This window comes from Mastigoproctus giganteus, chromosome 14 (assembly GCF_048544385.1).
Source record: "Mastigoproctus giganteus isolate SK-2022 chromosome 14, ASM4854438v1, whole genome shotgun sequence".
Taxonomy (NCBI): Eukaryota; Metazoa; Arthropoda; class Arachnida; order Uropygi; family Thelyphonidae; genus Mastigoproctus; species Mastigoproctus giganteus.
The window spans coordinates 39,692,636-39,715,873 of record NC_143588.1 but is presented as its reverse complement, the minus strand read 5'-3'; the positions used below and the strand labels follow the sequence as shown (position 1 = coordinate 39,715,873).

Below are 23,238 nucleotides of genomic sequence, written 5' to 3'. Positions count from 1 at the left end.
TCTTTGTGTACTAATGTTGTTAGTGGAGTTCCACAGGGTTCTGTGTTGGGCCCGTTGTTGATCTCTATAATTATTAATGATACTGATGAGGGTATATCAGAACTAATGTCTAAGTTTGTAGGTGATTCAAAGATTGGCAGGGGAGTTTACAACAATAATGAATTTATGCTGCTACAACAAGATCTAGAAAAATTAGGCAGATCAGCTGAGAAATGGCAGTTTTAGTTTAATATTAACACATTCAAGTCTTGCATATGAGTAGCAGTAATCCTAGAATAATGTATCAATTGTGCAGTATTAAAATCAGACGAAAAGGTCCTGGGGGTAATTGTGCAGTCTGATATGAAATTCTCTGAGCAGTGCAAACAGGCTGGCAGGACAGTTTATGGGGTTTTGTCAATGATATACAGGACTTTTGCTTGCAGAAATAAGGAAGTGATTATCCCATTGTATAAGGCAATGGTGTGACCACATCTTGAGTACTACAGGTCAGGAAGCCTCATTTTATGGAAATCTTTACAGGAGAAGGGCAACGACATTGGTGAGGGGAACGAAGGGGGTGCTGAAAATTACAGTGTCTTGAAACTAGGCACTTTCGAGGTGATCTGATTGAGGTGTTTAAGGATTTGAATGGCTTGAGCAAACTCAATTCTGATGGGATTCTCCCTCTTGCTCAGACAATGCACATGGGGGGAGGGATAAATTCAAATTGAGGATTGATGGTTGCAGAATAGATGTGCACAAGTTCACCTTCAGGGAACAGATGATTGACTGTTGGAACAAGTTTCCATCTTTTGTGATGGAAGAGGGTAGTTTGAATCAGTTCTAGGAAAAACTAGACAAACTGTTGGAGGGGATGGATAGGTAAAATTTTTTTTTTTTTGCTTTTTTTTTTTTTTTTTTTGGCTGATGATGTATAAGCTTCCTTTCTTGCATCATTTTCCACTATTAATACTAAAACTAAATGCAATCACCATAAGTACCATTAATCAGTGCTATCCAGATGTAGATATATGTAATTTAGGAGACTGACCACTGTGGATGACTCATTTCCTTGCCTTTACTTGAACCTAACTCACTCTAGGTATCATGAGCTAACTGTAATGCAAGGTATGAGTTTCGTTTAATCACCATTAGGGGGAAACTAGTTTGTCAACCGAGTTAAATATTACCTTTTGAAGCAGAAAGAAAAAGAGTTCAGAAAAAACATTTTGATCAATTTTCGCCACTAACTGTTAAACATAATAACTGAATGAGAGAGAGAGATAATATTGATGAAATTTAAGAAACTAAAATCAGACCATTGCAAGAGAAACAAGTTGTGAAAGGACTGCTTTACAGTTGCTTATAGAAAATTTGATATATCACATCACTACATTCTTGAATTATTTATAAAAATAATTACAATCAGTTTTTGAGAGTGATTGTGGGTTGTTTGAAACAATTTGTAGTTGTAGTCAGTTATCTAAAAAGGAAAGCCAGAATGCTCAGTAAGTTTTTCATGTAACTACTGCTAATCACTGCGCACGCACGCACGCACAGTCTAAAATCTAAATGTGTTACACTAAACTTCATTCTTTGCCTGAACCAGTAAATAAAATTAGGTGAGGCTTCACATTAAAGATTGACAAAGTCAGGAATTTGTGCACTACTTTTGAATGTTTCTTCTGATATTCTGTTTAAGTGTGACAATTTCACTGTACGGTAATAGTGGAAAGTGAAATGAATGTGATTCACCCTCTTAAAAATTTGGTTCCAAATTTTATTTCATCTTATTTATATAAAATATATAGGAATTACTGCTTTAGCTGTTGCAGAAATGTAAAGTTATGTTGCACAACTGAAATATAAAGCTTGACCTATAATTGGAATATGAAGCTTGACTTATAATTGGAATATGAAGCTTGTCTTATAATTGGAATATAAAGTTTGTCTTATCAGAATGCCTTATAATGGGGGATTTTAACTTCCCAGATATTGACTGGAACTTGTGGGTTGGTCATTCACACACTACCAAGGCTTTTTTAGATTTATTGGATGATTGTTTTCTGCAGCAGCATGTTCGAGAGGGTAATAAAGCTTGTCTTATAATTGGGGTAATAAAGCTTGTCTTATAATACTCTTGAATTGGTTACCAGCAGTGATTATTCCTGTATTGAGAATTTGCAGATAAAGGAACCACTAGGTGCCAGTGATCACAGTACACTGTGATCACTGCCACCTAGTGGTGTGGGATTTATTTAAAGATATAATTACCATTAGGGGTAAAGGGAAGAGTTTTTGCTTCCCTAAAGGTGACTACAGTAGTCTCACACAGTTTTTATCTGTACAGTGGGACCAACTGATGATGTTACCAACAGCAAATTCTAAGTGAGAGCATTCAAGGAATTAATAAATATTGTTCAAGGTTTAAGCCTAAATGGTTGTCAAATCAATTAATGAGACTCGTGCAGAGAATAAAAATGAATGGGATGCATATAAATTATCAGGCAACACAGAAGCCTATGGCAAATATAAGCTAGTCTGTAATCAAGTTACAAAGCAGATTAGGCAAGCGAAGGCAGATTACGAGAAATATTTGGCAAAGTATGCTAAGAAAAACAGCAAGGACTTCTTTATTTATATTAACTCTGAAAGTAAGGTGATGAATCAGATTGTCCACTTGATATCGATGGTTTGACAGTTGCTGATCCTGCTCAGAAAGCTAACAAACTGAATGAGTATTTTGCATCTACATTCACACATTTATTATTATTATTATTACTAGTGATATAGTGCAAGGAAGTCTGAGGCTTACGCTGCAATAGCTAAATTTCCAAGTTACCCTGAGAGAGAGAGAGAGAGAGAGAGAGAGAGAGAGAGAGAGAGAGAGAGAGAGAGAGAGAGAGAGAGGAGAAGGGAATCACCAAGAAAGATGATATCCAGCTCAGCACCCTGGGTGTCGTCCACAATTCACAAAGGGGATCAAAGGATGACACCAGTAATTACAGACCTGTTAGTTTAACTTCTATTCCAGGGAAAACAATGGAGTCACTGGATAAAGAAGCAATGCAGGATCATCTTGAGAAGACTGCAGCTATAGTTCAGAGACAGCATGGGCTTGTTAGGGGAAAATCCTTCCTGACCAATCTGATTGGATACTACGATATGTAACACAGGAACTGGATGTAAAAAAATAATTTTGATATCATATACTTGGATTTTAGGAAAGCTTTTGATACATGGAAGACTACTGTGAAAATTGGAGCAGTATGGCATTAAGGGCAAGTTGCTACGTTGGATAAAAGGATGGTTGAGTGAGAGAAGGCAGAGAGTGGTTCTCAATGGACACTGCTCTTCGTGGACTAATGTTATTAGTGGAGTCCCCGGGGGTTCGGTGTTGGGCCCATCATTGTTTTTTGTATTTATTAATGATACTGATGAAGGTATATCAGGGTTAATGTCTAGGTTTGCAGATAATATGAAGGTTGGCAGGGTTGTTAATGACAATAATGATAGTACACTACTGCAACAGGATCTAGAAAAGCTGAACAGATGGGCTGAGAGGTGGCAACTGAAGGCTTTCAGGAAGGCTGAAGTTTAACATTGACAAATGTAAAGTACTGTGTATGGGTAGCAGTAACCCCAGAATAGCATACCAACTGGGTGGTGCTATACTCACGGTAATTATACACCTCAGTTAGATCACCTGCGAGGTGATCTAATTGAGGTGCATAAGGCTTTGAATGGTTTTAGCAAGATCAATTCTGATGGGATTTTTTCTCTTGCTCAAATTACTCACCTGAGGGGACAAATTCAAACCGAGAAAAGAGAACTGTAGAATAGATGTGCAGAAATTGCCTTTAGCCAGCAAGTGGTTGAAAGTTGGAACAAACTTCCATTTGTTGTAGTGGAGGTCAACAACTGAAATAAGTTCAAGGCAGACCGAGACAAACATTTGGAGTGAATGGATGGGTGAAATTGGAAGGGGGTTTTTCTTTTTGGCTGATGCTATATAAGCTAGCTTTCTTGCATCATATGCCTCTACTAATGTTATTGCTAACAGCACAACCTAAAAACATAGTGGGATCAAAATTAGTATCATTCAAGTTGAGATATGTAGAAACATGATAAATCACCGATCATTGAAATATAACTATGGGAAGTACCTCAGGTAAATAATTTATTGAACGTCCTTCATATATTGAGAGATTATACTGATACATTCAAGCAAAATGTATATTTTCAGGTGTTTGTATTATAAGAGTTATTAATGAAATAGAGAAACGAAGAACAGGTTTAGTTGCACTGCTTATGGTAAGCACTAAGACAACACATAGGCCATGAGGTGAAATATATATGTTTATAAACAATTCTGCCAGCAATTCTGTCAGAAGGATTTTGACGAATCTTGATGCTAAGAAAGCTCCAGGTCCCGATGGTATTTCTCCACTTCTCAAAACCTGTGCTCCTGAACTTACTCCTATTGTTTGCGGCCTTTTTTCACTTTCTTATTCCAAAGGTGTTTTTCCTTCTGCTTGGAAATTTGCTCGTATCCAGCCAGTTCCTAAAAACGGTGACAAATCCCTCCCATCCAATTATCGTCCCATTGCAATTACTTCTACTCTTTCTAAAGTAATGGAGAAATCAATTAACCGCCAACTCTTGAAATGCCTAGAAACCTTGCATCTGATCAATGATCGCCAGTATGGATTCTGTCAGTGTCGATCCACTGGTGATATTCTGGCTTATGTTACCCATTTATGGACTAATTCAATGGAAAGGTTCGGTGAAACACAAGTAGTTGCTCTTGACATCTCAAAGGCTTTTGATCGTGTTTGACATAAAGATCTTGTAAACAAGCTTCCATCTTATGGTTTGCCAACTGTTTTTAGTAATTGGTTATCCAGTTTTCTCTCTGATTGCTCAGTGAGGGTGATGGTAGATGGCTCTCTGTCTTCTAACTTCTCCACTAATGCTGGTGTCCCCCAAGGTTCAGTTCTTTCCCCCACTCTTTTCCTCTTGTATATTAATGACCTTCTTCCAATGACTGGAAATCCTATCCATAGTTTTGCCAATGATAGCACATTGCATTCTACTTTCCATTTTGAGAAACCTTGCCTTGATCAATCAGCTTCAACTTCTCAAAAATCTGCTACCAATTCCTTAAATGCCGATCTTCAGGTAATTCTCCAGTGGGGGAAAGACAACTTAGTTGATTTCAACCCTTCTAAAACTCAGTCTTGTCTTATATCTTGCAAAAAGGATTCTTCTGCTCCTATGCTTATCTTTAGTGACAATCCGATTTCTAGGCAAAATGATATATATCTCTTTTGGGGATTACCCTGACTTCTAATCTCTCTTGGCACAAGGAAATTACAAATATTGCTTCCTCTGCATCTAAAAAACTTGGTTTTCTCTTTTGCTCTTGGCGTTACTTTTCTTCCAAACGAGCTGCTCACTCTGTATAAATCCGCCCCGCCATGGAATATTGTTCCCACATCTGGGGTGGTGTCCCCAAAACCTCTCTCAGGCTTCTTGATTCCATTCAGAAGAGGGCAATTAAGTTAATTAATGATTCATTTCTAACAGTCTCTCTTCACTCGCTGTCTCATAGACGTACTGTTTCTGCCTCATGCCTCTTCTACAGATACTTCCATGGGCACTGCTCTTCTGAACTGGCTTCTATAATTCCCGCTCTCTCTCTTTCAAACAGTCCGAACATGTGCTGCCACCAGCCAACATCCATTTTACTGTCCAAACTTCAAACTCACAGAACCAACTTTTCATCTTCCTCATTTATTCATTCAACTGCTGTTTTCTGGAACAACCTTTCTTCATACACATTTCCTGAAAATTACAGTCTACAGAAGTTCAAGTCCAATGTCAACAAATATCTTCTTTCGTCTTCTCAACCTCCAACCCAAGCACGGTACTAAGTACTATAGGTTCTCATACCTCTCGTGTTTGGGAGTTTACATAAAAAAAAAAAATAATAAATAAAAAAAAGGTCTCCCAGAGAACATACACAAGGAACTTCAGAAAGTCACGATCCTGAACACCTGTAGGATAGTCAGAGAGTTCCTCGATCAACAGTAACACAAGATATTACAACCACCCTGTGTACTTGGTAGCAGTATCTGTCATGTAGTGGAATCCCCCAATCAGGGAGAAATAATATAAGAGCAACAACAATAATAATAATTATAATAATAATAAAAATAACACCAGACATTATAACCACGCTGTGTACTTGGTAGCAGTACCTGTCACAGAGTGGAATCTCCCAATCAGGGAGAAATATTATAAGAGCAATAATAATAATAATAATAATAATCTAGCAGCAGGATTGGAGCATCACCTTCTAGACTCGAGGAAAGAGTTCCTGGCCTTCACGAAGTTTGCGCAAGAGGTGTTTTCTAGGCAGAGGACACTTATTGCTATTCATCACAACTAAAGCCAGTAACTGAATGAAACAACTCAATCTAATTGAACAGAAACATTCAAATGGAAAGATTGAGCTAACCACACTAAGGACTGCAACAGGACCAGAATCGACACAGTCCACTGCTCACCAAAAAAATAAAAATAATAAGTTAGACTTGACTCTTCACATCTTTTGAACCCGACACCAGTTGGCTGTGACCTCTCAGAGGAAACTGACTGGACATGACTATTGCTGCCAAGGCCACTGGCCTCACCATACCAGTGCCCTCTTGCACGGTACTTTCTTTCTACTTCCTGGGTGTGGGGGGGAGGTCTATTGTTTCCTCCCCTCCTCACCACCCCATTTTCTTCCTTCTGGTGGGGCATGGGCATGCCTCACTGACCATCTGGGGTGGGTCACCTCTATTGACCCCACCTCTGTCTTATCCCCCAATCTTCAGTCTTCCCACCCCTCTCTCTAACTTTTCGACTGCATCTAATGAAACCAAATTATTCCAAACTCACAGTCAAAAATTTAAGTCAACCATGCAACAACCCTATTACCATTCAGCCTACCCCCTTTCAGCATATATTACAGTAACTTTTTTTTCTTTTTTTTTTTTAGGGCAATCTAATTGACATTATAACCACCCAAAACCTCTCTCAGGCTTCTTGATTCCATTCAGAAGAGGGCAATTAGGTTAATTAATGATTAATCTCATAGCCACCTAATTTCCTGAGCTTTCACCACTGAAATCTCAAGAAATTAGGTGGCAGGACCTGCCAGAGTAAATATAATTATACTGGGTATACCTGGTCTGCCTCCACGGGGCCAAGTGTAGGCAACGGTGGGTCCCATTAGGGGCCCAATGGCTAAAAGGCCAGATTAACAACGGTACAAAACATTGCACATCACAATATCCATACACTTTTAAATTTCTGGCCTTTACATTGTACTGTATCACATGACAATGTATACTACGTGGACATTAAGCTTGATATACCATCATCAATATCATTTATAAATACAGAAAACAATAATGGACCCAACACTGAACCCTGAGGAACTCCACTAATAACATTAATCCACGTTGCGCATTGTCCATTGATTACCACTATCTGTCTTCTGCCACTCAACCATCCCTTTATCCATAGCAGCAATATGCCTCCAATGCCACACTGCTCCAATTTGTGCAGCAGTCTTCCATGCGCAACAGTATCAAAAGCCTTTCTAAGATCCAAATATATAATATCAAAGTTATTCCCTGCATCCAGTTCTTTTGTGACTACATCATAGTATCCAATCTTGATTCCATTCAGAAGAGGGCAGTTAGGTCAATTAATGATTCATCTCTAACAGAGTCTCTCCACTCGCTTTCTCAGATACTTCCATGGGCACTGTTCTTCTGAATTGGCTTCTATAATTCCCGCTCTCTCTTTCAAAACAGTCAGAACACGTGCCGCCACCAGCCAACATCCATTTACTGTCCAACTTCAAACCCACAGAACCAACTTTCATCGTCCTCATTTATTCAATTTCCTGAAAATTACAATCTACAGAAGTTCAAGTCCAATATCAACAAATATCTTCTTTCGTCTTCTCAACCTCCAACCCAAGCACGGTACTAAGTACTATAGGTTCTAATACCTCTCGTGTTTGGGGTTCTCATAAAAAAAAAAAAAAAAAAAAAAAAAATCAAATTGGTCAGACAAGACCTGCCCTTAACAAAACCATGCTGTGTCTGAGCTATAACTGAATTCTTGTCCAGATGATCCTGCAGTTCTTCTTTAACCAGTGCCTCCATTAATTTTCCTGGAACCGAAAGTTAAACTAACAGGTCTATAATTAGTTGTGTCAGCCTTTGATCCTCCTTTGTGAATTCGGGTTACATTTGCACACCTCCTTTGAGTCTATGGGTACCTCCCCTGAGTCCAAAGAAGCTCTCATAATTATGGCTAAGGGTTTGCTTACTTCCTTTGCTGCCTCCTTTAATATAACTGGATAGATCCCATCCACCCCGGGTGCCTTTTTTATGTTTATCCTCAACAATTTCTCCTCCACTTTCCTCTCAGTTATTACAAAATCATCTAGCTCACTGCCAATGTTTACTTTACCTACGTCATTCTCCTTCCTGAATAACTCCTCATGTGTGAATGTAGATGCAAAATACTTGTTTAGATTGTTAGCCACCTGAGCAGGATCCTCAACTGTTGAACCATCAACATCCAGTGGACCAATCTGATTCATCCCTTTCCTTCTTGAGTTTAAATAGGTAAAGAACTCTTTTCTGTTTTTCTTTGCATCCTTTGCCAAGGATTTCTCATAATCTTCCTTTGCCTGCCTAATCTCCTTTGTGACTTGGTTACAGACCAACTTATATCTATCATAGGCTTCCATGTCACCCATTAATTTGTATGTATCCCATGCATTTTTCTTCTCTGCCCTGTCTCATTAGTTCATCTGACAACCATTTAGGCCTGAACCTGGAACAATATTTCTTGGTTGGTATGTAAAGCCTGGTAGCTTCCAAGATTAGTTCCTTGAATGCTTCCCATTTTGAATTTGCTGTTGGTACCATCATCAGTTGGTCCCACTGTATAGAATTTAAATACTGTCTCAGACCATCATAGTCGCCTTTACGAAAGCAAAAACCCTTCCCTTTACCTCTGATGGTAGTTACCTCCTTGAGTAAATCCCACTTCAGCACACTGTGATCACGTCACCTAGTGGTTCCTTTATCTGCAGATTCTTAATGCATGAAGAATCACTACTGATAATCAGATCAAGAGTATTACTCCCTCTAGTTGCCTCCCAAACATTCTGGTGTAGAAAACAATCATCCAATAAATCCACAAAAGCCTTGCTAGTGTGTGAGTGACCAACACACAAATTCCAGTCAATATCTGGGAAATTAAAATCCCCCATTATAAGACTCTTTGATTTACTGGCCCATTCTATTTCCCTGTACAGTATCTTATTATACTGATCAGAGTCATTAGGCCTATAGCACACTCCAACTCTCAATTTTGATTTACCTATGCTTATGTCACACCAAACTGACTCGACACTGCCCTGTCCATCAATGTCGACTGGCTTTACTTCCTTGGATTTTATGTGTTTTTTAACTAATAGCATAACCCCTCCTCCCTTCCTATCCTGTCTATCCTTTCTGTAGATGTTGTACTCCCCAAATTCCAGTTCTGCATTCCTTATATCTGTGTGACACCACGTCTCTGATATCCCAACAATATCTGCCTTTGATGTTTTGAGCAATACCTCAAATTCATCAAATTTATTTACTAAACTCCTAGCATTGGTGTACACGCAAGTATACATGCACCTGTTTCTATTCTTAGCTACTCTAACACAACCCATGTATTTACTTGTACCGCAATGACCTACAGCAGTCTCTGAAATATCCTGCATCTTGTTTTTCAGGCTTCTGCTCATTCCAGTAGAAGCAGTGCAAGAATCTCTTTCACCTCTGCCAGTGGCTACTGTTAATCTATTAGTCTTTGTCTCCCCCCCCCCAAGCTAGCAGTTTTCCGAACCACCTAACACTACCTCGATAACATCAGCAAATATTCTTGCACCCTTTCTATTTAAGTGTATCCCATCCTTGTAGAAGCAATCTCTCCTGTTAACAAGTACAGTCCAGGCTGAAAAACCTAGGTGTACAACACTTCACAGATGATATTATTTTTCAATAGAGTTGAATGATTATCATTCTAGTTCATCCACTTCCATACAGGAAAGGATCATTATTAGTTTAATCTGTTTTTTAGAAGTAACAACAAATAAAATATGGATTAAAAAAAATTCTAAGCTAAGTAAAGCATAGATTCATCCTTGAGAGAATTAATTTAGATCTTTCCCAGAATAATTATCTGAAAACACATGAATAGAAAAACATATGAGAACTCTGGAAGAGGTGTTCTCCCACCACAACCACCATTTTTGTGATTATATTTTTCAAGAGCTTTGGTTGATGCTAAATAATAACTCCAGTTTTTTCAGAATTTTTTTTATACAAATTTGTGAATCTACTCAAAGAACCCAACATTTTCCACTAAGTATTTGGAATTATTATTATTATCAGCCATATGGTGCAAGGAAGCCTGAGGCTTATAAGTGCACCAGCTAAAAAAAAAATTCTTTTTGTGTTACCCTGAGAGAGAGAGAGAGAGAGAGATAGAAGGGAGGAATGATTGCTGAATACATACTGGAATCTGTACAGTTCTACTCGCAAAACACTAAAAGAACACTAAGTAGGAAAAAAGTGTGCAAGCTATACAGATTTTATTTAGTGCATGTTTACAGATTTTATCAAGATGAAAATGGAATTCCATTTTCATTTTATTGAAAAATATGGAAAATGTGTGTTTTTGTAACTATATATCAGATTGTCTTATAATGGAGGATTTTACCTGCTGATATACTGACTGGAACTTCTACACTAGAATGCTAAAGAGGCAACGAGAAAAAGCGGTACTCTTGATCTGATTATCAACAGCAACTTTTCATGCATTAAAAAATCTGAAAATAAAAGATCCACTAGGACGAAGTGATCATAGCATACTGATGTGGGATTTATTTAAAGATGTAACTAATGTCAAGGGTAAAGGGAAGGGCATTTGCTTTTGTAAAGGTGACTACAGTGATCTCTACAGTGGGACTGACTGATGTGTTACTGATAGCAGTTTTAAACGGGAAGCATTCAGCTAAGTTACTAGGCTTTTTAAACTAACTAAGAGATGATGTCTATGGGTCAGGTCTAAATGGAGTCAACAGATACATTGATGACATTCGTGACAGAGAAAAGTAAAATGCAAGGAATGCATATAAATTATCATGCGATAGGGAATTTGACAGCAGATATATTCTAGTCTGTAATCAAGTCACAAAGGAGGTTAGGCAAGCTATAGCAGGTTATGAGAAGACTCTGGCAAAGAATGCAAAGACTTCTTTACTTATGAAATCGCTAGAAGGGTGTGTGTGTGTGTGTGTGTGTGTGTGTGTGGTATGGGAGTTTAATGGTGCACAAGCTGCTGTGGCTATAGTGCGCCTATGAAATCTCTAGAAGGAAGGGGATGAATCACATTGGTCCACCAGATATGAATGGTTTAACTGTTGATGATCCTGCTCAGGTTTCTGACAAACTGAATATGCATTTTGCATCTATATTTACACATGAGGAATTTTTTGGGGGGTGGGGATGTCAGAAGTTTATCAAATTCCAAGAGAGCTAAATGATTTTGTAATAACAGAGGAGATTGGAAGAGAAATTGTTGAAGCTAAACACAGAAGTCACACGGGCAGAAGGGATTTATACAATTACATTAAAGGGGATAGCAAGGGAGGTAAGCAAAGCTTTAGCCATATTATTATAGCAGCATGCTTGGATTCACAGGTAGCCTCTCTTGACTGAAGATGTATGAATGTATTCCCAACTTACAAAGGAGAATTAAAGGGTGACATGGGAAATTAGAGAGACTTGTTATTCTGACTTCTGTTTTGTGGAAAATAAGGCATCACTGATTAAAGAGAAAATACAATTGCAGCATGGATTTACTAAGCAATGATATTGTCTAATTGGACACCATGATGCAGTAAAAATTGATGCAGAAAATAATTTGGACATTAATATTGGAAAATGATGCAAGATTATTATTATTAATAGCCATATTGGTGCTAGCAACCTTATAAAGCATCTGCAAAAAAAAAAAAAAAAAAACGGCGAAGTTTAACATTGAAAATGTAAAGTACTTCACATGGGTAGCAGTAACACCAGAGTAATGTACCAAATGGGTGGTACTACATTCAGGGTAGTGAAGAATGAAAAGGACCTTGGGTAATTGAGCAGTCAGATATGAAGTTTCTACTGACCTGTTAGTTTAACTTCTGTTCTGTGGAGAATAATGGAGTCACTGGTTAAAGATGCACTGCAGGATCATTTAGACAAGCCAAGACTGTGATTATAGTTCAGACACAGCATGGATTTGTCAAGGGGATATTTTTTGCATAAGGATCTTATGCAAAAAATAATTTTGATATCATATACTTGGATTTTAACAAAGCTTTTGATACTGTTGCACAAGGAAGACTACTGTACAAATTGGAATAGTATGCTATTAAGAGCAAGTTGCTGCTAAGAATAAAGGGATGGTTGAGTGGGTTTGTTTGTTTGTTATTTGGTTTTTAGGAGCATTAGCAACTAAGGCCATATTGCTCCGGGATATGCGGTGGTCATTCCCTGACCTTTCCGCATCCTCCGTATTTGGTGGTGACGGGCTCGAACCCCGGTCTAATCAAGAAGCGTATGCTACGCACTGCTGCTCCTTCCCACCTGGCTACGGAGGCGCAGGTTGAGTGGGAGAAGACAGAGTGGTAATCAGTGGATGCTGCTCTTTGTGGACTAATGTTATTAGTGGAATCCCCTAGGCCTGTGTGTTGGGCCCATTGTTGTTTTCTGTATTTATCAGTGATATTGACAAAGGTATCAGTGTTAATGTCCATGTTTGCAGACTGGGTTATTAATGACAGTAATGATAATACACAACTGCAACAGGATCTAGAAAAGTTGAGCAGATGGGCTGAGAGATGTCAACTGAAGTTTAACACTGACAAATGTAAAGTACTTCATATAGGTAGCAGTAACCCCAGAGTAACATACCAAATGGGTGGTACTACACTCAGGGTAGTGAAGAATGAAAAAGACCTGGGGTAATTGTGTAGTCAGATATGAAGTTGTCTGAGTAGTGCACACAGGCTGCAAGAGTATCCTCATTGTGTCTTGTCAATGATATACAGGAATTTTAGTTACATGCAAGTATACATGCATCTGTTCTTACTCTTAGTTACTGTTCATTCTAATAGAAGCAGTGCAAGAATCACTTTCACCTCTGCCTGCAGCTACTCTTAATCTTTTAGTCTGTGAATCCCCCCCCCCCCCAAGCTAGCAGTTTTCAGACCCAGGTAGCTGACCAGGCCTGAACTGATTGACAATGCTCTCATCATATACTTCCTCCTATCATGTCTAGGCAGAACTGCAGACACTTTTAAATTTAACCTTAACTTGGGACTTTTTTTTTCGCCATTGATCTGTACTTGTTAACTAAGTCTGCAGATCTACTCTTAATATCATTAGTGACAACGTGTACAATGATATCACACTTTGTGCCCTTAAAAGATTATATCTGCTCTACAACATTATCAACTTTTGCTCCCAGGACATACCCTGATCCTATTCCACCTATCCTTTTTGCACAATATATTTCCCGTCTCCCTGCCAATAGATTCATGACAATAAATAGCTCACGTGGGACCAGTGCATTTTGCCTTGAAGATTCCACAAGTTGCACATTTTTTTAGGCTGTGATGCATTGAAAAATTGACCCCATCACTTCTCTCCTGAGCCAAAACACTCCCACTTCTTTGTGCTTGTTGCTTGCTGCTCTAGTCTGGAGCATGATTTTCATTTAATACTATTTAATTGATTAACAATGAAAATTAATAAGGGTAATAAATTTAATTGACAATACTACACCAAGCTAATGCAGTGATACGTATTATGCTATCTAGTTATTTCCTTTCTAATCTAGCTATCTAGTTAATAGAATCACTGACAATAACTAGCTCCTGTGGGACCAGTGTACAGTTAGTCCTCGCATAACATGTGTTTACACTACACAAATTCGATCATACAGGATTTATAAATTGGGGAACGATATCGTATACAAGACGAACTGGATTCGCTTATACACAATTCGCTTTTGTGTTTATAAGAAATGGCAGTCGACTGCGGAATTACCCCAACTGAATGCAACATGATAGTAATGAAGAGAAGATTCTGAAAACGTATTTATGTTTTTTATATCAGTGAAGGGGAAACACTTTTCGCCATAATAACGTAAAAACCCACACAATTCCAGCTATTTTTTTTTTTTTTTTTTGATTTGGTAGTTGTTGGCGCATCGGCTTCTGTGGCCATATTGCACCTCCCAAGGGTTTTTGCAGTACTTTGATCCAAGCCCGAGGCGGGAATCGAACCCGCGACCTTTGGGTTGCCGGGCAGGTACTTTACCCACTCGGCTAGCCCGGTCGGCAATTCCAGCTATTGGTATTATCGTAAATGCAATTAGATCAAGTTTACTACCAGTTTATAACAGATTCCACTAGAAGAAACACAGCTGAAAATTGTTTTATGGTAGTAACACTAGTAGCAATTCTGCCCAGACATGATAGGAGGGAGTATATGATGAGAGCCTTGTCGATCAATTCGGCCCTGGAAGGATTGTGCAAGGCTCAAGGGGTAGAATTTTTTTCAGCCTGGTCTGTACTTGTTAACAGGAGAGACTGCTTCTACAGGGATGGGATACACTTAAATTGAAAGGGTGCAAGAATTTTTGCTGATGCTGTCGAAGCAGTGTTAGGTGGGTCGGAAAACTGCTAGTTGGGGGGGATACAAGGACTAATAGATTAACAGTAGCCATTGGCAGAGGTGGAAGTGATTCTGGCACTGCTTCTATTGAAACGGGCAGAAGCCTGAAAAACAAGATGCAGGATATTTCAGAGACTGCTGGGAGTCATTGCGGTACAAGTAAACACATGGGTTGTGTTAGGGTAGCTAAGAATAGAAACAGGTGCATGCATACTTGCGTATACACCAATGCTAGGAGTTTGGTAAATAAATTTGATGAATTTGAGGTATTGTTCAAAACATCAAAGGCAGATATTGTTGGGATATCAGAGACGTGGTGTCACACAGATATAAGGAATGCGGAACTGGAATTTGGGGAATACAATGTGTATAGAAAGGATAGACAGGACAGGAGGGGAGGAGGGGTTATGCTATTAGTTAAGAAACACATATAATCCAAGGAAGTGAAGCCAGTCAACATCGATGGACAGGGCAGTGTCGAGTCAGTTTGGTGTGACATAAGCATAGGGAAATCAAAATTGAGTAGGAGTGTGTTATAAGCCTAATGATTCTGATGAGTATAATAAGATATTGTACAGGGAAATGGAGTGGGCCAGTAAATCAAAGAGTCTTATAATGGGGGATTTTAATTTCCCAGATATTGACTGGAATTTGTGGGTTGATCACTCACACACTAGCCAGGCTTTTGTGGATTTATTGGATGATTGTTTTCTACATCAGCATGTTCGTAAGGCAACAAGAGGGAGCAATACTCTTGATCTGATTATCAGTAGTGATTCTTCATGCATTAAGAATCTGCAGATAAATGAACCACTAGGTGACAGTGATCACAGTGTGTTGAAGTGGGATTTACACAAGGATGTAACTACCATCAGAGGTAAAGGGAAGGGTTTTTGCTTTCGTAAAGTATGATGGTCTGAGACAGTATTTAAATTCTATACAGTGTGACCAACTGATGATGTTACCAACAGCAAACTCAAAATGGGAAGCATTCAAGGAACTAATCTTGGAAGCTACCAGGCTTTACATACCAACTAAGAAATATTGTTCAAGGTTTAGGCCTAAATGGTTGTCAGATGAACTAATGAGACATGTGGCAGAGAAGAAAAATGCATGGGATACATACAAATTAATGGGCGACATGGAAGCCTATGATAGATATAAGTTGGTCTGTAACCAAGTCACAAAGGAGATTAGGTAGGCAAAGGCAGACTACGAAAAATATTTGGCAAAGGATGCAAAGAAAAACAGAAAACAGTTCTTTACCTATTTAAACTCAAGAAGGAAAGGGATGAATCAGATTGGTCCACTGGATATTGATGGTTCAACAGTTGAGGATCCTGCTCAGGTGGCTAACCATCTAAACGAGTATTTTGCATCTACATTCACGCATGAGGAGTTATTCAGGAAGGAGAATGACGTAGGTAAAGTAAACATTGGCAGTGAGCTAGATGATTTTGTAATAACTGAGAGGAAAGTCGAGGAGAGATTGTTGAGGATAAACATAAAAAAGGCACCTGGGGTGGATGGGATCTATCCAGTTATATTAAAGGAGGCAGCAAAGGAAGTAAGCAAACCCTTAGCCATAATTATGAGAGCTTCGTTGGACTCAGGGGAGGTACCCATAGACTGGAGGTGTGCAAATGTAACCCCAATTCACAAAGGAGGAACAAAGGCTAACACAAGTAATTATAGACCTGTTAGTTTAACTTCTGTTCCAGGTAAATTAATGGAGGCACTGGTTAAAGAAGCACTGCAGGATCATCTAGACAAGAATTCAGTTATAGCTCAGACACAGCATGGTTTTGTGAAGGGCAGGTCTTGCCTGACCAATTTGATTGGATACTATGATGTAGTCACAAAAGAACTGGATGCAGGGAATAACTTTGATATTATATATTTGGATCTTAGAAAGGCTTTTGATACTATTGCGCATGGAAGACTGCTGCACAAATTGGAGCAGTGTGGCATTGGAGGCAAATTGCTGCTACGGATAAGGGGATGGTTGAGTGGCAGAAGACAGAGAGTGGTAATCAATGGACACTGCTCAACGTGGACTAATGTTATTAGTGGAGTTCCTCAGGGTTCAGTGTTGGGTCCGTTGTTGTTTTCGGTGTTTATGAATGATATTGATGATGGTATATCAAGTTTAATGTCCAAGTTTGCAGATGATACAAAGGTTGGCAGGGTTGTTAAGGACACCACTGATGCAACAGGATCTGGAAAGGTTGAACAGATGGGCTGAGAGGTGGCAAATGAAGTTTAACATTGACAAATGTAAAGTACTACATATGGGAAACTGTAACCCCAGAGCAACGTATCAACTCTGCGGTACTACACTGACAGTGGTGGAGAATGAAAAGGACCTGGGGGTAATTGTGCAGGCAGATATGAAGTTCTCTGAGCAGTACAGACAAGCTGCAAGAGTAGCTCATGGTGTCTTGTCAATGATATACAGGAATTTTTCTAGCAGGGATAAGGAGGTGATTATTCCCTTGTATAAGGCAATGGTTAGGCCACATCTTGAGTACTGTATACAGGTCTGGAGGCCTCATTTCAAGAAGGATGTAGAGCTGCTGGAACAGGTACAGAGAAGGGCAACAAGATTAGTGAATGGAACAAAGGGTTGCTCTTACGAAGAAAGGCTTAAGTTTTGCAAATTACAGAGTATGGAGACTAGACACCGGCGAGGTGATCTGATAGAGGTGTATAAGGCTTTGAATGGTTTGAGCATGCTCAATGCCAATGGGATTCTTCCTCTTGCTCAGAATAATCACCTCAGAGGGCATAAATTCAAATTGAGGAAGGACGGATGTCGGATAGATGTGCGGAAATTTGCCTTTGGCCAGCGGGTGGTTGGTTGGTGGAACCGACTTCCATCACTTGTTGTTGAAGTTGATAGCCTAAAAAAATTTAAAGCTCAACTGGACAGGTATTTCGAACGAACGGAGGGGTGAAATGGGAGTGCTGTTTTTTTTTTTTTTTGGCTGATGCTGAATAAGCTTGCTTTCTTGCATCATATGCCTCTACTAATGCTAATGCTAACTCCCAGAAATGTGCTTTAATAAAAATGTGAGGTATTAATAGAGTTGTCTCTGCCTTTACGGTGTTGGTTATTCAGTTGCTACACGTTTATGTGTATCAAGTGTGCCTCCTCATTTTGTAATTGTGCTCTATTCCCTAAAAATGGGTAAAATACTTAAAAGGTGTGAAAAGGAAGCATCCTGGTGAAGACACTACAGATTCAGAGATAAAAGAAAAGCAATACTGATAAACAGAGGCAGACCGGATCAAAAGTTCTTACCTGGGAAAATTTGTAGCGGCCTCATACTAGCGTTTATGGCCAAAATCACACTGGCCTTCGGCCCACCGGGATTTCCCCGGTAAGGCTTATGTCCAGTCCGCCTCTGCCGATAGAGAAAAAATACGATATTGTGAAACGCTTTGAGCGAAATGAAAGATCATGTGATATTGCACGTGCTACTTGGCCTAAATGAGGCAACACTGAGAATTAGAAAGAATGCAGAGAAAATAAAAACAACTTTCATAGAAGCAACAACTCAAAGTACTCAAAATCCATTAGATCAAGACACAAAGAATTGGAAGAGATGGAATGGCTGTCATCTGTTTGGATAGAAAATCAAACAAAAAAACAAGTTTGCTTACGATAGAAGCAAAAGCATTAGCAATATTTTATTACGTGTAACCTAACCTTATTTTTCCCATAGGGCCTGTTATTTTTATTGCTTGATTTTGCACTGCACGAGGATTTCTAGGAACAGAAGTATCGTGCTATACAAGGACTGACTGTATAACCTATCAACTGTGTAGTACTACACTCATAGTAGAGAATGAAAAGGACCTCGGGTTATTATTATACAGTCAGATATGAAGTTTTTTGAGCAGTGAAGGCAGGCTGCAAGAGTAACTCATGGTGTCTTGTCAATGATATACAGAAATTTTGCTAGCAGGGATAAGGAGGGGACTGTCCCCTTGTATAAGGCAATGGTCAGGCCACACCTTGACTATTGCATACAGATCTGGAGGCCTCATTTTAGGAAGGGTGTAGAGCTGCTGGAACAGGTATAGAGAAGGGCAACGAGATTTGTGAGTGGAACGAAGGGTTGCTCTCTACAAATTCCTGAGTCTGGGCACTTGCAAGGTGATCTATTTGAGGTGTATAAGGCCCCGAATGGTTTGAGCAAGCTCAATGCCAATGAGATTCTTCCTCTTGCTAAGATTACTTACCTCAGGGGTCATAAATTCAAATTGAGGAAACACAATTGTGTTATCGATGTGCAGAAATTTGCCTTTAGCCAGCAGACGGTTGATAGTTGGAACAATCTTCAATCTGCCGTAGTGAAGGTCGAAAACTTCAAGTTCAAGGCAGAACTGGATAAGCATTTGGAGTTAATGGGTGGGTGAAATGGAGAGGTTTTTTTTTTTTTTTTTTTTTTGGCTGATGCTATATAAGCTTACTTTCTTGCATCATATGCCTCTACTAATGCTAGTTCTTACGTTATACCTTACACTATCAAGTTACAGTATGGTAACTGTAAAAGCAAGTGATTAATCTACCTCATACTACTTATTTATCAAAATTAAAACTCTACTATTCTTCTGCACTACTGGTTATGTTCTACGATATTTGCACCAAAACATTGACACAATAGTGGTACGAGCAGTGAGTTATAACTTATAAAAATAACAAGTTAAATTTAAAAAAATCAGCTAATGAACACTACTAAGCATATTTAATATTTTTGTAAAACACAGTTTAATATGGTAATTAATCAAGAATATGGTAAAACTTTCCAAAATACTTATCCATTTGCAGGAGCTCGAAAATACCTAGCTTTTAATTTTGCATTCAGTAGAATTCCCAGTATCAGGGAATCACAGTTCCTGACTTTTATACAATGGTATATGTGGAGAAATACTTATGCCCCTCCCATTCCACCAAAAACATTAATTTTATTAGCAAAATATGAAAGGAATACTATTTACTATTACCCCACCCCTTGCTCTTGTATAAAAGTTGGGAACTGTAATTCACTTAATATTAACAACATGGGTCTTTGTCCTGTTTTAGATTTGTTCTGTGTGAATGAGCCCTCATTACATTATTGACCGTTTGCAATCTTCTCCATATACTGAGTGAATAGTGGGAGGCTGCTGGTAGTGGGAAAGGAGTTTTCGTGCTAACAGAATGGCTAAGTGCTACAGATGTGAACAAACAATACAGTTTAAATCTATTTGTATTTTGCTGTTATGGGCATTGGAATGATGCTGTTAGTGGAAAAGCAGAGTGCTGGCAAATGTTTTGTGCTGTAGTGGCTCAACAAATCTTTATAAAAAAAGCTAAATATAAAATTTTAGCAAAAATCATTCACTAGGAGTCAAGCTGTTATACACAGATGAATGGATGTGGCAAAGACAACAGGCAATTTATGCAAATATATAAATCAAAACAGGAAACTGAATAAGAAAAACTGCAAAGGGAAAAACACTAGAAGTAAATATGAAACAGCAAGAGAATGTTTTCATTGTGAACAAGCTTTTCAAATGAATGTCCTAGAGATATAATTCTGATACTTCTGGGACATTCATCATCATCAAAATTAATAACTTTCCTTAAGTCACTAAAGAAAATTATCTAAATTCCCAACATTTTAAGCACAATCCTTTACAGATGTATCTTTCTGATTGGTTATCAAAAATTTTTCAGCATCAGTAGCTATTTTCCCAACACTATAACAAAAAAAAAAAAAAAAAAAAAAAATTTTTTTTTTTTTTTTTTTTGTTAGTTGTTGGTGCATCGTCTTCTGTGGCCATAATGCACCTCCCAAGGTTTTTGCATTTTACTCTGATCCAAGCCCGAGGTGGGATTCGAACCCGCGACCTTTGGGTTCGCAAACCTGAATTCACCCAAGCAATACGGCTTCAAATCGGGATCTTCGACCACAGATGCCGTCCAAGGCCTAATCACCAAAGCGATTCAGTGTACCAAGAAATATTTCCTTGTCATAGCCGTCGACTTTGCTGGGGTGTTCGACACCCTCCGGTGGCCGAGCGTCCTTTGCAAGCTCAGGGCAGAGAGAACACCAAGCAATTTGTACAGGAGCATCAAAACTTATCTCTCGCACAGAAACGTCCAAGTAATAATGCCCTACAAGAAGTTGACCTGGCCGGTCTGCAGGGGCTGCCCTCGGGGATCTGTCCTGGGGCCGCTCCTGTGGAATATAGTGTTTAAAGAGTTCCTCACCATGGACCTGGGGGAGGTGGAGACCCAGGCCTTCGCAGACGAACTCGTACTGACGGTCGCGGCTGATTCCAGACAAAACCTTGAAACGCTTGCAAACCAAGCCCTTGAAACCTTGCAGGACTGGGCAAAACTACACACCTTAACAATCTTGCCAACGAAGACGGACTCAGTACTATTGAGAGGGAGGTTAAACCTTAGAAGACCACCATAAATCAAGCTGGCAGGACAAACAATCTAACTGTCAACGCAAATTAAATATCTGGGACTGATCATCGATCAGAACTTATCACTTAAACCGCACCTAATCTATCTAAAAGAGAAACTGCGGAAACACACAGCGCCTGTTGCCAGAGTTACACGCAGGGACTGGGGGCTAAACAGGAGACCCTGTCCCTGTATTATAAAGCCATCTTCATCCTGATAATAACATATGGATCTCCCATATGGTACAAGAAAGCAGGAACAGCAGTGAATAAAAGGATACTGGACACGATCCAACGCAACATATTATTAACAATAACAATAACAAGAGCATGTAACAAGGTTAGTATGAGTGCCCTACAGGTCCTTGCGGGGACCCTACCCTTGGATTTAGAGGTAACCCGCTGCGGACTTACGTATCTACTAGCCAAAGGAACCCAAACCACCTACAACGGCCTTACCATTGACATCACCAATAGCAGGAAAAACGAGAAACAAAAAATAGTGGACCACCTTGTACAAATTTGGCAGAGAAGATGGACAGACGTGGAAATAAGAGAGGTAACAAAAAAATTTATTCCCCAAGTAACCAAGCTGTATCTCAAGGCTCCCACATGGCTGTACCCAGGCCTAAATACTACTTTTCTACTCACCGGCCACGGGCCTTTCAAGGCCAAATTAAATGCCATGGGCATAATTGAGGAATTACCCTGTCTCTGCGGCGAACTAGAAACATGGCATCACGTTACGCATCAGTGTGAAATATACGAAGACATCATTTGTCAAATGATCACGAGAATTAAATACATCCCTAACACCCAGGAACACCATTTCCTGGACACACCAGAAGAATTTGCGACCTTTAGTCGCTTTGCCCAGGACGTCTTCTCCAGAAGAAAACTACAAATAGCCATCCACCAAGGCCAACAGGAGTAATGAAACCAAATATGAACACCAAGGAATATGAGAAACTAAGGACAGGGATATCAACCAATGATTGATGACCATTGGAATATGCCACCCAAAGTTGAGAACGGAACGCCACCCATTTAAGATAACAGAAGCCACCTGATAGGGAAGTAAAAAAAAAAAAAAAAAGCTATCACACAATCAGAGAAGGATGCTGAACCAAAGAAAGAAGAACACAAGTATGTGCAGCTTGCCCCATGAGTGACAATGAAGAGAAACAGATGTGAGATAAAGGCCATATTGGAGACCTGAAGAGGGCACTCTAGCCCTCTTCACCTATAACTCTTAACTTCCCGGGAGGAGGGGACGGCCACACGGTCCCCCCTTCTTGCCATCCCCTGTTTCCTCTTTGGTGGGGCATGCCCATGCCCCACCAGAGAGGAAACAGGGGATGGCAAGAGGGGGGGGGGACCATGTGGGCATGCTCCACTGAAACTGGGGCCGCCTTCTCTATTGGCTCCATACTTCTGCCTCCCCCCTCTATCTTCACGCTAGCAAAGTCCCACACATCAAAATTAATACATCAAAACTGCCATACACCCAGCATTCAGCCTAAGAAATTAAAGCGATAATATCCCCACGTCAACGGAAATAATAAAAAATCACTTTATTTTCTCGATGACCATTGGAATATGCCAGCCAAAGTGTTTTTTTTTTTTTGGTCCTAGCCACCAAACTCTCAGGAAACTAAGCAGCAGGACCTGCCAGAGTAAACTATGTCTACGGAGTTCCTGGCCTGCCTCCACAGGGCGTAAGTGGGGCAACGTTGGATCCCAACAGGGATCCAGCTGCTAAATGGCCAGAAGAACAACGGTACACGACATTACATGATTCAAGATCCATAAACGTTTAAATCTCTGGCATTTACTGTAAAACACCACAACGCGGAGATTGGGGGAACCCTTGGTGCCGCTTGACCCTAAAAACACTTACACTTACTTACTACCTTTGGGTTGC

At 39.5% G+C, this 23,238-nt stretch overlaps 1 protein-coding gene across 2 annotated transcripts in view; it reads right to left on the bottom strand.

Moving 5' to 3' along the window:
• LOC150075075 (coronin-2B-like) overlaps window positions 1-23,238 on the bottom strand; it is a 432,519-nt gene that overhangs the window by 15,101 nt on the left and 394,180 nt on the right. The window lies entirely within an intron of this gene.